Source organism: Lactuca saligna, chromosome 5 (assembly GCF_052625555.1).
Source record: "Lactuca saligna cultivar CGN05327 chromosome 5, ASM5262555v1, whole genome shotgun sequence".
Taxonomy (NCBI): Eukaryota; Viridiplantae; Streptophyta; class Magnoliopsida; order Asterales; family Asteraceae; genus Lactuca; species Lactuca saligna.
In genome coordinates this window covers 263,617,386-263,635,885 of record NC_136421.1, presented here as the reverse complement: position 1 = coordinate 263,635,885, position 18,500 = coordinate 263,617,386, and positions in this window count along the sequence as shown.

The following is an 18,500-nucleotide window of genomic DNA, read 5'->3' as shown; positions in this document are numbered from 1 at the left end:
AAAGAACGTCAGAAACGAAGGTCGTACGTAAAAGTTACGAATTTTTGAAGTTGTAACTCGAATTTGCGAAGCTGGTGCAAAGGGGGATGACGTGGCTCGATCAGGGTCGTAGCTTGCGGATCACGGTCTGGTCTTCGGATTCGGACACCTGGCCTCTCTACGCCTCGCGTACGAGAGGAACGGTATGCCCCGCGTCGAAAGAAGCCTACGCCCAACGAACTTCGGATTGAGCATTTCGGAGGAGTGCCACGATGACCCAACAGCGAAGCGACGCGTGTAGTACGACCGAGCCACTACGCCCAATGTAGGTCCAAGGTACGCCCAACATACCGAGGGCAACTTCATTTCTTGCACCTTTCTTCATTTCTTCTCTCACTACTTTCTCTCTCTAGGGTTTTGAACCCTCCCTAAAGTCTAGGTGAACCCCTAGCACCCTAAGGAAGCCCCGAAGCTCCCGAAGTCCCGAGAAAAAGGAGTCTTTCAGTTTTGAAACGCTACTCCAATTAAGTTCCGGTTTTCGATAAAATTCGCTGTAAGTGAGCTACGCTTACGCAATTTTTAATATAGCTTTCAAATAATTATAGGAATGTTAGTAGGTCCTTAAAATAGTTATTTGGCTATTATTATGAGTTATATTGAGTGTTATTAACGCTTATATAATAATAATAATAGTCAGACTATTAATTTGTCGCGGTTATCGTTAGACTAAACCCTAATGGTATTGATACTAGGTTTTATCGAAGGAAAATTGTTTTGAGAGTATCGAAGTGTTGTCCGAGTGCTGAGTCACCACCTTTCAGGTGAGTGCATAGTTACTTTCAGCTTACACACAGATATGAAATATTTTTATATAAATTACGTGCTATGTGTGCATATTATCTGAATACTTGCTATCTATGTTGGATGAACGTTTTTATACATGTTTTCAATGATTTAAACTGTATATGTATTTTATATCTACGAAAATATTGGGGTAAAACATGGGTAGATGTAATAGGTGATGTGTGATAAAATGATGAGAGACCTCGATGTTGATGTTGTTGATTCTGTCATCTAGCGGAGTATGGATGACGACCACAGACTCTTCTAGACAGTCCAGTGGAACACTAGCAGGCTCTCAACCTGTAGGTGTTTGTGAACGATGTGTTCACCGGTGTACTCCATCCCTCCTCATGGTTGCCTTTAGGACATTTATTGTTGAGGAACCCCCTTAGCAGTAGTGTCCATCCCGATGATGATCCTTAGGATAGGTTCCTTATGATAGGTGTTTAGGGACGTAATGTGAGGATAACGGGAACGGGTAATCGGGTTATTGTTGGTCGATGAAATTAATAAACTTATTTATTGTGGGTTGAAAACCCTATGTGCTCACCAGGCTCCCAAGCCTGACCCACTCAGTTTTATGTATTACAGGTAGTGGCGCTCGAGCATAGTTGTGATGTGTTGGGATGAGGGATTACGGATATAGGCATGTAGATATGAAATAATGTAGTAAGGCGTATATTGTATTGTTTATACTTATGTACTGTATCGAACATGACATCCCGAGTCTTTTAATGAAATACATTTCTAAGGAAATGCTTTTGATAACTCTTTATCATATTATTGTTTTGGGACAAATTTCGCAACTCTTTTATTAAAATGTTACTCTGATTTTGAAATAAAGTATAAACAAAACCGGTCTTTTCTGGCCGTGATTTTGGGGATGTCACACCGACCCTAGAGCCCGAACACGAACTATAACCAGTACCAGAATGAACACCAATACCCGTATCTCCACCAGAACTTCCTCAAGTGACCACCATATTGAAAATAAACCATATAAACCTTCATAATATACTCAAACATTATACAAGATTTCTGGTATAATCGTAACTTCCCTCGACTCGAGTACAGATCATCTACTTCCATTAGTACGAGCCCGTACTACCTTCCACATCTATTCGTACTTTCATCAAGGATCACCTCGAATCCCCCAAGTTACTTCCTTATTAATCCAAACAACCTCTAGCGTAGCAAGCTCTTGGAACCGAATCACCTCATAGGTTTTCCTAGGGATACCACCACACCACTCTCCGCCATCAGCTGCAGAAGGAACTCCCCCTAACACCCTCTATTTAGCTTACGAATACAATTACATACCATCGACACCTGATAGTTCTTTGAATGAAAGTTCTCACACTACAATGGTTGGACACAAACAAGAGCTGCACAATAGAGTTAAACCTAACATTCTAAAATTATCTAATCTCGGTAATATGTAAGTTACGTATTCGCTTACTAGTTAACTGATGTTAATGGAAACTCCTAAAAGCACAAAGCAAGCAACATTCGAGTATTAAGTAATCAGAATCAATGAATAACCTAAACATGCCATCCTATCACTAAGTGATCAGTACTAGCATGCAAGTCTACAAGCTCATACAATAAGCATAGAAAGGCATCTATCCTAGCATTCTACCATGCAAATTGTCACACCCCCGAACCAGATGGCGGAAACGTCCGAGGGTTGTTGTGACTCAATTGAATACCATTACATTGAATATACATGAAACATAACATCATTCATCACCATGCATTGAGATAGTACAACTAATAGAGTTTACACTTAGTACATTGTTTCAAACATTACATCCCCAAAAGTAAATTGTTCGATAATAGTTAAACAAATAGCAAGTCATCACTGAGTACATTTTTCCCTCGGTTTACCTGTTACCTGAGAATACAAGTATTTTGAAAAACGTCAACATATGAAATGTTGGTGATTTCATAAGTAATGTTTGAAATAAAACGTTTTGTATTGTTTTGAAAACCACCAGAAAATCCGATATTTTCTGAAAAGAGTGTCGTATAAAAAGTGTGAAGATCCGTAAGTATGATTGTTTGTTTCTATAAATGTAAAAAGAATTTGTTGTACTTGGTATGCATCTCGTAGTTGTATGAATTGAAAAACCCTAGGAAAACCCGATGTTTTCCTAATTCTTTGAATTACGCTTTTTGTGTGGTGTTGTATCGTTGCGACATGTGAAGTCAATGATTCCAGGTGACATTGAATTAAATGTGTATTGTGAATTGTTATAAACACACGTTAATAGAAACGACTAGTTTACAACCATACTAACGATCCATTAGGTGTCGTCCGTACTATTCACTTAATCCAACCACCCTGACTTGTTATAGCCCCACAACCGAGGAGAAAAGAGGGCACGAAGACCTCAATAATTCATAAGTCGTTCAAGGCTATAGTGAATGCGAAGGGCCCTTGGCCTGACCCGCATTTTTGTGAATTCTCGACTTTACTAGCCATACCAAAGGACCCTTGGGGCCCAATAGCCTAAAAGCCATTAAAAGTCCTTTTACACGGAGTTAGGTCATGTAAGACCCAACAATCATGTAAGTAAGTTGTCTTCGGGCCTAAAGATCAGGTCATTGGGCTAGCTAGGCCCAACAAGCAAGATTTGACACTTTTGGGCCCAAAGATGGTGTATCGACGTCTGTGTAATCCCATGTGTGTATTGACTTCCCGAAAGTTCCGCGTGTGTATTGAATATCGTCGTGTTAGTAGTTTCAGATTCGTTATTGATTCGAGACCGAATCAATTCGTTTAGTAACGATTTTTGGTATTGATGTTGTATTAGGTTTTGTCGGTAGTCGCGGTACCAGTATTTTATCTCAACGGATTTATTGTTTAAACTTTGGAGTTTTTCTGTTTGCAGCCCCTTTCTTTTATGAGTTTACACTTTTAACCCTTCGAATAAAAGAATTTCCAATTTAGTCCTTAGACCATTTTTCTTGACATTTTAATATCAAAACTTGTTGAAAATGGTATTTTTCAGCTCATATTTATTTGACAACAGTTTTAGTCCCTCAAAATGAAGTTTTCTCGGTTAAATCCTCATTTTTCGCAACTTTTACACTTTTGGCCCAAAATAGAAATTTTTTGCATCTTTGGTCCTTTTTAAATATGAAAAGTGTTTTTAACCCTTGAAATGGACTTGGAGCACTAGTAGTCCCCTGTTTTACAGAAAAATACAGTTTCAACCCTTCAAATTTGAAAGTCTCGCATATTGGGCCTTATTGGGCCGAAAAATTCATTTTTGGCCCATTATACTTAAAATTTTACATTTTAGTCCTCCAAAAGAGTGTATTTCCAGAAAATACATTATTGAAACCGTTTTGACTCACTTCAACCATCAGAATTGCTATTCTATCATTTTGGGCCCTTATGTTTTATATTTTTGACATTTTGAGTCCAAAAATGGGTTTTTAGCCCAAAGAAGTTCATATTAACCAACTTGGTTATTTTTGTAGAAATGATTTGTATGTATTAATATAATTTATACTAATATCATATAACTTGATGCAATTCTCGGTTTTAAAGGCTTTTTGACTAGATCCAACATCACAATCACATAAAAACACAAATATAAACATAGAAATCACACAAAGCATACATATACACATAGATCTACACATTTGCTTGTATTCCCCCCCCCCCCCCCAATAAAACTTGTAAAACCGAAAAATAGGGAGTATGAAGCTCACCTTGAGTTGTAGTTTCGGTTTTGAAGAGAGAAAAGAAGAAAATTTCGATCCTAGCAAGTCTCCTTGGTAGATCTCGAGTTTAGTGACTTCTAAGGTGCATGATCACAAGTTGGAATAGATTTAGAAGAGATTTTTGATGAAATGAAGTAGCTAGATCATGGATTAGTCATCAACTTACCTTAGATGATGTGTTTGTGGGAAAAACCTCCTTGAAAAGCTCTTGATTCTCGAAATTTTTGAAGAAGGAGGGAGGAGATGTTCTTCAAGACTTAGAGAGAATGGAATGCATTTCTGTGAGTGTGTGTGTGTGTTGTGTTCGGCCGAGAGTGAGAAGGAGGGAAAGAGAGAGATCTTGAAGTGATGTATGCATGGAAACATGGGATAAGATGCATGGAAGACCCTTGAATAATTGTGAGGTGGCACTTCTCAAGTCAACTCTTCACTCCTTGGATTTGGGCTTTGGGCCGAGATTTGGAAAGAAAAAGGAGATTATTGGGCTTTAATGCCCCTAAGCCCATATAAACATAGAAACATGACAATCACATAAAAACACAAATATAAACATAGAAATCACACAAAGCATACATATACACATAGATCTACACATTTGCTTGTATTCCCCCCCCCCAATAAAACTTGTAAAACCGAAAAATAGGGAGTATGAAGCTCACCTTGAGTTGTAGTTTCGGTTTTGAAGAGAGAAAAGAAGAAAATTTCGATCCTAGCAAGTCTCCTTGGTAGATCTCGAGTTTAGTGACTTCTAAGGTGCATGATCACAAGTTGGAATAGATTTAGAAGAGATTTTTGATGAAATGAAGTAGCTAGATCATGGATTAGTCATCAACTTACCTTAGATGATGTGTTTGTGGGAAAAACCTCCTTGAAAAGCTCTTGATTCTCGAAATTTTTGAAGAAGGAGGGAGGAGATGTTATTCAAGACTTAGAGAGAATGGAATGCATTTCTGTGAGTGTGTGTGTGTTGTGTTTGGCCGAGAGTGAGAAGGAGGGAAAGAGAGAGATCTTGAAGTGATGTATGCATGGAAACATGGGATAAGATGCATGGAAGACCCTTGAATAATTGTGAGGTGGCACTTCTCAAGTCAACTCTTCACTCCTTGGATTTGGGCTTTGGGCCGAGATTTGGAAAGAAAAAGGAGATTATTGGGCTTTAATGCCCCTAAGCCCATATAGGAGTTAGGCTGAATGATTGTTGACCTTATAAAATATAAGTGTGATTTTTATGCTTTATTAGGCTAGATTAGGTTAATTATGGTCCATAATAGTTCCTATAATTGATTTATTTCATTCTAGGCCCAATATGGCCCAAAACATTGAAATAATTGTAAGTGGGTCCAATTAGAGCCCATTTAAGAGTTCTAAGCCCAAGATAGTCAAATTGGAAGTTTATTGGTCCATTAGGCCTAATAAGGAAGTCCTAGTCCAAAATGGACCTAAACAAGAACTTCTAGGGTTTCCAATTGCTTGTTGACTATTTGAAATGCTTGTATGGTGTACTTGATTGAAACTTTTGTTGCCATGAAGTAAGCATCTTACATGCTCTTAAGTTTTTGATTCAACATTTTACTTGAGTGTTGTGATTACAAGGCACAAAATTTCTAGTTATGATACAAATCCTGAGCAGATCCTTGTCTCTAGTCTAACATGCAGTTCATAATTTCATAATTCAAAGCATTTCACATAGAACATGTATGTGTATTTTGGGAAAACTTACTTGAGCTCGGTCGATTGCATGCACCACACCCCTTTCTGTAACGTCCCAAAAATCAAGACAAAAATTTTCATTTTCATAATAAATAAACCATCATCCAAACATGTTCATAAAACCATAAAGGAAAGATCAGAGTAAATCAATCATCTTAGTACATCAAAGTCATATAAGTCGGAAATCATGGTGTGTGTACGATGTGATCACCCCAAGCTCTTCCTTTTCTATATGGAAGTACCTGAAAAACAAACTAAAAACTGTAAGCATGAAGCTTAGTGAGTTCCCCAAAATACCTCATACCATACATACCAAACATACAATGGGCCATGCCCCACAACCATCGGTCCCCGCCCGGAATGGATTTGTCAGTAACATGTGATGGGCCCCACCAAACACACTCAGCAGGCCCCCACCCGATATATATACAAACACATACAAGACATGCAAGAATTGCAAAGACAACTAGCATACTATAACATAATCCACTAGGCCGACACTGGTGCCTTCGACCCGCAAGTACAGTGACAATTATCATACTATAACACAATCATCAGACCCCGCCCTATACACATATAACACATATAAGGTCACATAGACATCTAGCAAACCAGTAACCACAAATCATGGACCAACATTGGTGCCTTCGACCCGCTAAGCACTGGGAGGAGACTCACCTCAAACTGATGAAATAACCAGATAAAAGCTCAGACTGTTGATCCGGGAAACCTCCACACTAAATATCATCAAATAATACCCTAATTAATAATTAGTTCATAAACCATAGCCATGCCTCATCCAATGACACCCAAAGGCCCAATACTGCCCAATTTCCTTAATGATGTCGAAAGCCCATTATGTGCCCAAATCAAAGAAGGCCCAAAGCCTCATAATGAACCAAAGTCAGAAAGACTAGTGACCCAACAAGACCCAAATCTCAAAAGTCAACAAAAGTCAATGGTTGTTGAGTACGCCCCTATCTATGCCCTCTCTAGACAGTACGAATTGCGTACGAGCTAGGTACACCCATCGTACTCCACAGCCAACCCAACTCACCATTAAGTGCTTAATTGATTAAGCCACTAAGTCTAATTCTCATATCTGATCCGAAATGATCTCTTAACACGTAAGGTTAGCAACTTTACTCCTTTGTCTTAATGGGACCCAATACTCAATAAAACTTATAACAAGAACCCTTACTCATGTATGGTCCAATATAACACATCAAGATTGCATTTTTATGAACAATGAACCTCAAAAATGCTAAGATCTACCATCCTTAGCTTTTGGAGTAGCTCATACACTCACACATGACTTAAAGGACCATAAAAAGCACAAAAACAAGCCCTAACTATATCTATTAAAATGAACGAGCAAGTTAAGAGCTTTATACCTCAAAAATCTTCCGAAGTTGGAGATGATTCTAGATCCACAAGCTCTATCCACAACAATGCAACTTCCAAGAGTTCTTCTTCCTTCAAGTTCACCAAAAACACCTTCAAAGTTAACTTCCAAGCTCAAAAAACTCAAAAGGCAATTAAGGTTTCATTCTTAGGATTTGGAGAGGTGGAGGCTGAAGATAAGAAGGGTTCCCAAGAAGTTAAGGTGTTTAAATAGGGTCCAATAATCAAAGTTAGGGTATTGGTCTATTAAGCTTATGCCCAACGTACATATTGTACGCTTAACATACATGGGTGGTTCATAGCGATCATCTAAGCCCCGTACGCTCAACGTGCTTCGTGTACGCCCATTGGACTCGACTTAACCGAAAATCCTTGTAACTTCAAACAGCCATAACTTCTTCGTTACAACTTTAATTTAGACGTTCTTTATATCCATGAAAAGGTAATGAGAAGCTCTACAATCCTATCAACTATCCTTTGCCTTAAAACTTTCTGAACTTAAATCCAAAATTCATAAAAGGCCTAAACTATCACTTTAAGATTGTACTGTTGGGCTCCAAAAGACAAACCGAACTCTTGGATAACATAATCCACATTACCAAAACTTCTCCTTCCCCAAGGCCCGAACCCGTATGATAATTGATCTTCGACTCATGGCCACGAACTATGGAATGACTTGAAATAGTGTGTTACACTTTCTTTTATTAGAAAACTCTTTTATAAAACAGTTCTTTTTATGAAAAATCTACCAAATCCTCATATTGAGTTCAGACATACCCAAGAGTATGTCCAAATCCCTCAAACCAAGGCTCTGATACCAACTTCTAGTGTCCCAAAACTCAGAACCAAAAATTTTGTTTTTATAGTAAATAAACCATCAACCAAACATGTTTGTCAAACCATAAAATATTAGGAGTAAACAAAATAACACCCCAAAAGTACACCAGATTCAATGCAATTATCTCGAGCTCTCCCCTTTGATCCGGAAGTACCTGAAACATAAACTAAAAACCATAAGCACGAAGCTTAGTGAGTACCTAAAAATACCACATACGATACATGCAATGGGCATGGCCCTACAATCATCAGGCCCCTCCCGACATTAGACCCCACCAGAAATCGAGCCCCACCCGAAACATATATGTCAGTAACATGCGATGTGCCTCGCCCAACACACTCATCAAGTCCCGCCTGGCATCGGGACTCGCCCGGTATGCATACAAACACATACAATCCATGCAAGATTCACAAAGACAACTAGCATACTATAGCATAATCCAATGGGCCGACATTAGTCCATTCGACCCGCAAACACTACGAGGAAACCCACCTTAGTCTGTTGTTAGTGAAAGAGATGATCGAGCTGCTGGACCAAAGAATCCCCACGCTAACCAATCGAAAAACCGCAATTAATAATTAGGCCAGAAACAATAACTGGGAATCTAGTTCATTTGTCCAACACCCAGGATAAAAGACCATTTTACCCTTCCCTTACTTGGCCCAAACTCAATAGCACTAAAAACCTAATAGTGGCCCAATTCCTAAAGGACACCTAAAGCCTAATATGGGCCCAAATCCAAGAAGGCCCAGATCCTAACAATAGCCTATAGATAGGAAGCCTAGTTTCCCAACAAAGCCCAAAACTCCAATAGTCCAAATATAGCCCAAACCATAAAATCCAAAGACCATGCCTAGTACACTACGTGTACCAGACGTACTCCCAACGTACTGGGTGGCTTGCCTAATCGGGGACTCGAATTCATACGTGCAACATATGCTTACGTACGCCTAACGTATGCACCCATTAAGTAATTCTTTCCATTAAGCACTTAATGCTTACAACTGGACGTCCAATCTTCATATCTGTAATGCATGTAGATCTGGGCTAGTCACTTTAGAGACAATGAACATCAAAAATGAATTTTTGATAGAACATTATTTAGAATAAATAATCTTAACCAATTTATATTATATATCAAAAAGTTTCTGTACATATAAAGAACACCGAAATCCGAGTTAAAACGAAGAAGTTATGATCCGTCGAAGTTTTACGGCAAAACCGGCGTGACACCGGGAATCGTAAAAAAGTGAATTTACGACAAAATACTTTCTATCCTTAGCGATATAGATTACATTTTTAGTATATGTTAAACTGAGAGCGTGCATAAAAAGAACATCCAAATCTGACTTCGTATGAGGAAGTTATGATTTTTCTAAGATTTAGCATAGTAGTGCACAACCCGAAATTCGAATTTTAGATCGGTCGATTTTCAGCCAACATAATCTAAACGAGAAATGAAGATATCGTTAATAGGAGTTAAACGATAAAAATATAGATGAAAACGGAGCTCGTATGCGACAGATATGGACGAAGCTTAGTCTCTACTCGTCGAGCGCGGCAAATCTGATACAGTTTTGTAATTCCAAGATAGAATGAGAATTAGTCAACAGTGTCTAAATGAAAGTTTTAGTACTCATAAATACCAACACGTGGATATAAATAACGTCGAAAACGAAGCCCGTATGCGAAATATATGGATGAAGCTTAGTCTCTACTTTTCGAGCGCGACGAATTCGAATATAGTTTTGTAAATCTAAGATACAGTGAGAATTAGCCGACAGGGTCTAAATGAAAGTTGCAGTACTCGTAAATATCAACGCGTGGATATAAATAACATAGAAAATGGAGCTCGTACGCGGAAGATACGAACGAAGCTTAGAGACTACTCTACGATAAAATCCCTATAAATAAAGGATGAATCATTCATATTTTCTTCACACCATAACCTCTATTTCTCTCTCTAACTTCTCTATAGCCTCCTTATACCCCTCCCAAGTCTAGGGAACCTACCTAGCACGAGAATGAAGCCCCGGAGCACCTGACGACTCCGAGAAGAAAAGTTTTCGGCTCGGAAACGCTGCTCCAGCGAAGCCCGATCTTTTTAATAAAAACTGTTGTAAGTGAGCAACGCCTACACTATTTCTAATATAGCTTTTATTTAAATAAACTAATGTTATTAGGACCTTATAATAATAATAATAATAATAATAATAATAATAAGACTAATAATTAGTCACGATAAATTATAGACTAAAATCTAGTGGTAATAATACTAGGTTTCGTCGAAGGAAATTATATTGTTAAGAAGTGAAGCGCTGTCCGAGTTTGGAATCATCACTTTAACAAGTGAGTGCATAGTTAATTTCATCTTACACATAGATATGAAGTATTTTATATATATTACGTGCCATGTGTGCATATTATCTGGATACTTGCTGTCTATGCTGGATGAATGATTTTATACATGTTTTAAATGATTTAAACTATATATTTATTTTATATCTACAAATATGTTGGGATAAAACAGGGGTAGATGAAAAGTTAATGTGTGATGAAATAAAATGATGAGAGATAAGTGATGATAATTAGCCGAGGATAAATAGGTGATGATGAATCGGTGATGTAGGATGAAATATATTATAACCTTGTCCGGCAATTTGGAGATGTAGTCATCTACCAGAGTATAGATGACGACCACAGACTATTATAGACAACCCCGTGGAAACACCACCAGGCTCATAACCTGTAGGTGATGAATTATGAGTTCAGGCGATGTTGTAACTACGTATTTATGCGATGATACTCTGATCGCTTACTATGAATTACGATTTCATGCGATGTTGTAACTACGTATTCATGCGATGATACCCTAGCCCTTGTTGGGCATGTATTAAGGGAGTAATCACTGAATCAATATTGTCTATGCGATGTAGGCGATGATCCTTAGGGAGAGTCCTTAGGAACAAACATATAAGGAAATGCGATGTAAGGAGATGAGAGGTAAATATGATGTAGGAGACGACCCGTAGGATAAATTCTTAAGGAAGGTACTTAGTGATAAAGAAGATAATGAGGATGGGTAATTGGGTTAATTGTTTGATGATTAAACATAATAATGATATTATTGCGGGTTGAAAACCCTATGTATCACCAGGTTTCTCAGCCTGACCCACTCAGTTTACTTGTATCACAGGTGACGATGTGAAGTTACATTACACTGAGAGATTAAGGAGATATAGATCATTAGTGTAAATGAACGTAAGTTATGTTTATGCTTATGTTTCTGAATTGACAATGACATCCCAAATGTTTTAAAAGGAATAAAAATACATTTCTTCGGAAATGCTTTGATAATGAAATTATCATGTTTTTCTGGGAACAAATTCCGCAACGTTTTTATTGAAAGAGATACTCTGATTTTTATAAAGCATAAACAAAATCAGTCTTTACTGGCTGTGAAAATTGTGATGTCACAGTTGGTATTAGAGCATTAGTTTAAGCGAACTAGGAACATGGATTTATTTGTAAACTTAAACTTAGAATGCTAAGCAATGATTGTGAGGAGTGTGTCTTAGGTAATAAACTTGAATAGACACAAGCACTAGCTTATTTAGGGAAAAATGCCTAACATGCTTTTATGTGCTAAATGATTTATGATATGCATTATATGATCGGATCTATGGTCTATTGTCGGCCGGATCTGAAAACTTTACGTGTCCTGGTTTCTAAACGTTTAATTACGGTATTAGAAGTGGCATATAACTTTTTGGAGAAATAAGGGGACTTATACATCAATCATAAATAAAATCTTTCCTATCTTAATTCTCGTTATTACACACCAACCGTCTGATTTGGTGTATAGATCGAAATGGCAAGAACCCGAAGTGGAGTCGGGAACACGAATGGAAATAGGAATCAACAACCCCCAATGATTGAACAAATACCAGTTGTAGTAACCACACCTGAGCCAATCACCATGGTCGGGGTACAACGATGATCCAAATGATGTTGGATCATCAAATGGAGGAAACAAGGCGTTTACTTCAACAAAATCGAGAGGAACTTATGATGCCTATTGAACAGCCCGAGCTGAATGATGGGCCGTTAGAAGGAGGGAACTACAGTGGGACAGTTGGTCAAGACAACCCACTGATAGTTAGACGAAACAATCAGGATGGAGGAAATGACGAACGTGGATGCAAGTACAAGGATTTCATGGCATCCAAACCCCTGAGTCTTTCTGGAAGCCCATCACCGGTGGAAGTTATGGATTGGATCTCCGAGATGGAGACAATGTTTGAGAGTTGCGAGTGTAGCAACCAACAAAAGACCGCCCTTGCGGTCCCTCTGTTAAAGTATGGAGTACTGAGCTGGTGGAAGCTACTAGCTAACACGATGCCTAAGGGCAAAGAAAGTAAGATGTCTTGGGAAGATTTCCTAGTGCAATTAAAGATGCATTATGGCTCTAAGTAGGATCTTCTGGAGATCAACAATGAATTCCAGAATCTGAAGAAGGGGAAGATGAGTGTCACCGAGTATGTTGCAAGTTTTACGGAGAATATGAAGCTCATTCCTTAACTAGTTCCAACTGAGCTCTCCAAGGTCAACAAGTTTGCCCACGGATTACCAGCAGACTTTGGTCCAATGGTCAAGCAAGCAACCACTCTGAAAGCCGCCATCTGGGCTACTAAGAATGTGGAGACCCAGATAAGAGAAAAGGGTATGGAGAGAGCTGAAGTTGGCGAGAAAAGGAAGCATGAAGGATCTTCAAGGTCCAACAAGGAGAGAAATTTCCTGAAGTCTGGAGGAGGAGGAGGTGAAGCAATATGGTGTGAAAAGTGCAAAAAGAATCACTTCAGAAGATATGATGGAGAAGTGATGTGCTATAAGTGTGGTAGAACCGTTTACTATTCCAAAGATTGTACATTTGACAACAAGAAATGTTACGAATGTGGAAATGATGGGAATATTTCGAAGAACTGTCCAAAGAAGAACGAAGCTACAAGGCAAAATGCGTCGCTAAAGCCAAAAGCAAGAGCATTCCAGATGATCCTTGACGAAGTAGATGGCAATGCAAGGAATCCGGAGTGAGGATGGATATCCGAGGATCAAGTTATGAAGAAGCCAAGCGGATAGTATCAGGAGGTGTAGCCTATTAGAGGCATACTATAAGTTGAACTTGAACACCTATGTAATCGTTTCAATGAATAATATAAAACCTTTGTTTTGTTATCTGATGTGTCAATTTGTTATATAATTAAAAAAAATATAATATTATGGGTTGAAAACCCTATATGCTCACCAGGTTTACCAACATGACCTTAAATAAAGATAATTGGGTAATGATGTATGTATCTGTTGAGAGATTCAAAGAGATGTAGATCGTTAGTACATTGAGACATTGTAAGTCTCCATTTATGCTTATCTTTCTTGTATCAGTGATAACATCCCCAACCATAATAAATCAATGGAAACATTTCTTCGTAAATACTTTTACGGGACCAAATTCCACACTAATGAATAAACTATGTATTAAATAAGCATAAATAAAAAGTTTTAAAATGACCCTAAAATCTGGGGATGTCATAGAATCACTACGAACCGAAATTCACATTGAACTTGTTACAATCCACTTTGATTGATCGCAACCGTTCGAAATAAGAGAAACGTACCATTTCAATTTGCAGTAGTTTCGTAACGACTGAGTCCAGCCTTCAATTTTCTAAAATTGAAATAGAATCCATTGGAATTACAACCAGTGTTACAATGTCTCCAAATAGATCAAGGATAAAGAAAAGTTTCATCAAATCAAGAGAAGAATTACCGGAATCATTAACTAGACTTGGTAGAATCTAGGTGGTTTTACTTATAACCTCGAGGATTCTAGTACAAATGTGTTTCAAAAATAATAGAGGATCAAATTTTAAAAAAATTGGAAATCTGGTGATATAAAAAATGATACGAAAGAAAACACCTGATTGATCAGTTTGATCAAATTCAAGTAATCATATGCTTTGATTGATATTTAATTGACAAGGTTGAAATGAATTTTCAAACAGAAATCTCACAATAAGAAAAAAATTGAACCTATTTGAATAGAAATGATCTGGAATCAATCAATTTCATTAAGGTATCGCAACACGAAAAATTATGAGATTTTGAAGATTGGGAAGTTCCGTCAATTCATAAGTTAAAAACTAAAACAATAAATTGTTCCCCCTCAATTCCTTAAAATGTGTTGTTTGTTTGGTCTCACTCTCATCATGGTGATAATGAAGATAAGATCATAAATGAATATTTTTGGCCACTTACATTCTAGTTGTTTCAGAATAGAGATGTATTGAGATATGCGTCATTGTGTGTGCAAAGTGTAAGAAATATGATATAAGAAGATGTAATCGAGTTTCTCACAATCTCATGGTGACAATGAAATTTATCACAAAAAAATCTTTGAAAAACCATAACTCCAAGTTGTTATAGACTTGGAATGTCAAAGGTTACTAAAAAATCATGTTTGGTTTAGAAAGAAACCCTATGTTTGGATTTGTATATATCCAAGACGTCATCAGTTTCTAAGATTGGTTAAAGAATCATGGTACCTCTACTATGAAATAAGGACCAAACATACATCTCTAAATATTGAAATGAGTATAGAAATGTAGCTCTGTGAGTATTGGTAATATAACCTACTGGGAAGAAATTCTTAGAACAAGAAATTTCATTAAGGATTCATAACCAAATAGTCAATGTGACTAGGGATGTTATTCGGGTTGGAACTAGACTAAACCAACCCGAACCCGAATAACACGAAAACCGAATAAGGGCAATTGCATGAACCAAGAATTGGACCAAATAACCAACATGGGTTCGGTTCGGTTCGAGTATTAATTGGTTCGATTCGGTTATTACCTGAATAATATGTACAAAGTGATTAACGACCTAATATAACCAAAAAGAACTGAATAACCGTATTAGAATTCTAAAATTCAAATAACCAAAAATAACATTTACAATATGATTATAAACATTGTATTTTTTTTTATGAATTTTGTAGCTTATGATTCCATTACAAGTCTTTTAAAAAGACAAATTTGTTAACTAAAAATAATACAAAGTATATACATAATTGCTTCACTGTTGAAAAAAAAGGTTAGAACTTGTGTAGCAAAAATGTAAGCACGCAATTAACTATGCTTGAGATATAAGAATATAAAATCCAAACACCAAAATCTTGAAATATAGTTATGAAGCAAAATACTAAACACTAAATATTAAACATCCAAAACACCCAAAAAAAAATATCATCATAATCTATGGCTTTTGATTTAAACTTAATTAATTAATTTATATATTGTTATGTTTTTATTAAATGATTGACTAAGAATAAATTATATATTTATACAATACTTGTTATTATATATATACGATACTAGCTTTACAAAAATAAACCTCAAATGAAATGAAATGTGTTAAAACCAAGTACTTGAGAACAGTTTACAACTTTAGATAAGGTAGAAAATTGCAATATATAGACCCTCAATTATTTACTGAAATAGATTTAATTATTTTATCCAAATAGAACTCGGAAGACGGCGGCAGAAGGTAAGAAAATTATTATAGTTTTATCATTTTTACGATTTTCTCATGATAATCTTTTTATTATAAAAGCCATTAAAAGTTGACACTTTTTTCATTTTTCCCAACTTCTCTTTCTCATCTTTCTTCTTATTTGGATAGTATAAATAGTGAGTCATATGAATTAGAAACTTAATGATTTCATCACAAGTATTGGAATAAAAAGTTCTCTCTACTCTCATGTCTTTCTTTATTCTATAATTTATCTTGTTATTTGATCATATTTTATAACACGTTATCAACACGACTCTACCATAGAGCTAACTCCTTATTGTTCTTGTCATTTTCAGGTATGTATTTTTTTATAATTTTACATGTCAATGCTTGCAACTTATTTTATGGAATTTCTTAACTAACATTTCCTTAACATACAAGTCTTTATTTTGATTTCTATTTTCATTATGGAAAACAATGCTAGAGAAAACTTTCTCTAATTTTCATACTACTAACATGCTCTTGCAGTATCAATATCATGAGAAAGGTTTAAAATAAATATGAATTAATCTCATGTCTTCTTGTGGATAAATAAAATAATGAATTATTGATGAAAAATCACCAATCAATCCCGACCGGTTCTAGTGCATTCCCTGAAGTGAATGCAACATCATATAATCATAATAGTTATGGGTCTAACCGAGATCGTGGAGGTTATCATAATTATCATAAAAATAACACGATTACAAGTAACCACCAGAAGTTGGAAAATAGCAAAAATCCACACCCTAATGATAAAAGTGGTCAAGGTAAAAAAAAAAAAAAAAGGTTGCAAATGTTTGTCACTAATGTGGAATGACCGATCATTGGTCTTGTACATACCGCTTACTAAAGCATTTTATTGATCTTTATCAAGATTCTCTAAAATATAAAGAAAAATATCGAAACAAATTTTATTCAAAGTGATATTAATGAAGATCAACCAGAAATGACACATTTGGATGTTGTCGATTTTCTTGTCTACCCGAAAGGGACAAGTGGTGATATGGATGGTGATTGATCAGAATAATGTGTAGTTTTGTTTCATTACATCTATTATGTTTTTATATCATATTCGTTTCATGAGAAATGATGTCGTCACAATCTTCACAAATTAATAAAATATGAATTTATTTCTCTAAGTCGAATGTTTCTTATGTTTTATTTATTTACTGAAAAGAAATGTGGATATTCGCAAAAGAAATAATGAAGATATATTTCTTGCAGACAATGCAATAAAACATAACATTTTTAATAATGAAAAATATTTTGCTTACTTATCAATTATAGAAGAAAATATTAATATAATAACAGGTAATGCAAAAATGATTAAAGGCTCTGGAAGAGCGAATATAATATTACAACAATGGACACTAATTACAAATTAGTGATGCATTATTTTCGTCTAAATCACCAAGATTGAAGGCTCCGGAAGAGCGAATATAGTATTACCACAAGTGAAAATAATTATAATTGGTGATGCATTATTTTCATTAAAATCATCAAGAAATTTATTAAGTTTTAAGGATATTCGGTCCAACGGATATCATGTTGAAACAACCAATGATTGTGATAAAGAGTATCTCAATATTACAAAAATGATATCGGGTAAGAAAAGTTTTTTGGAAAAAATAATCTAGTATTGTCCTCTGGATGTACTATACAAATATTACAATGATTCATGCTATTGAAAATAAAAAAGGTATGATAACACCTACAACGCTTGGCATGACCGGTTGGGCCATCCCGGATCAATTATGATGTGCAAAATAATTAAAAGTTCAAGTCGTCATTCCTTGAAAAACTAGAAGATTTTTCAAGCTAATGAATTGTCTTGTGTTGCATGTTCTCAAGGAAAATTAATTTCCTATCCATCATTGAATAAAGTTGGGTATGAAAGTCCTAGTTTTTTTTAAAATGAATTCAAGGGGATATATGTGGACCAATTCATCCACCATGTGGACCATTTAGATATTTTATGGTCTTAATTGACGCGTTAACTAGATGGTCACATGTGTGCTTGTTATCTAGCCGTAATCTCGCTTTCGCAAGATTACTAGCATAAATAATCTGCCTAAGGGCACATTTTCCCGATTACCCGATTAAGAAAATTTGACTTGACAATGCTGGAGAATTTACATCACAAGCTTTTAATGACTATTGCATGTCGATTGGGATAACTATTGAACATCTTGTTGCATATGTTCATACACAAAATGGTTTAGCTGAGTCGTTAATCAAACGCCTTCAATTAATTACAAGACCATTACTAATGCATTATAAACTTCCTAATCAACATAAGGGCATGAAATTTTACATGCAACATCACTTCTATGCATAATGCCAACTAGTTATCATGAGTTCTCCCCTATTCAACTGG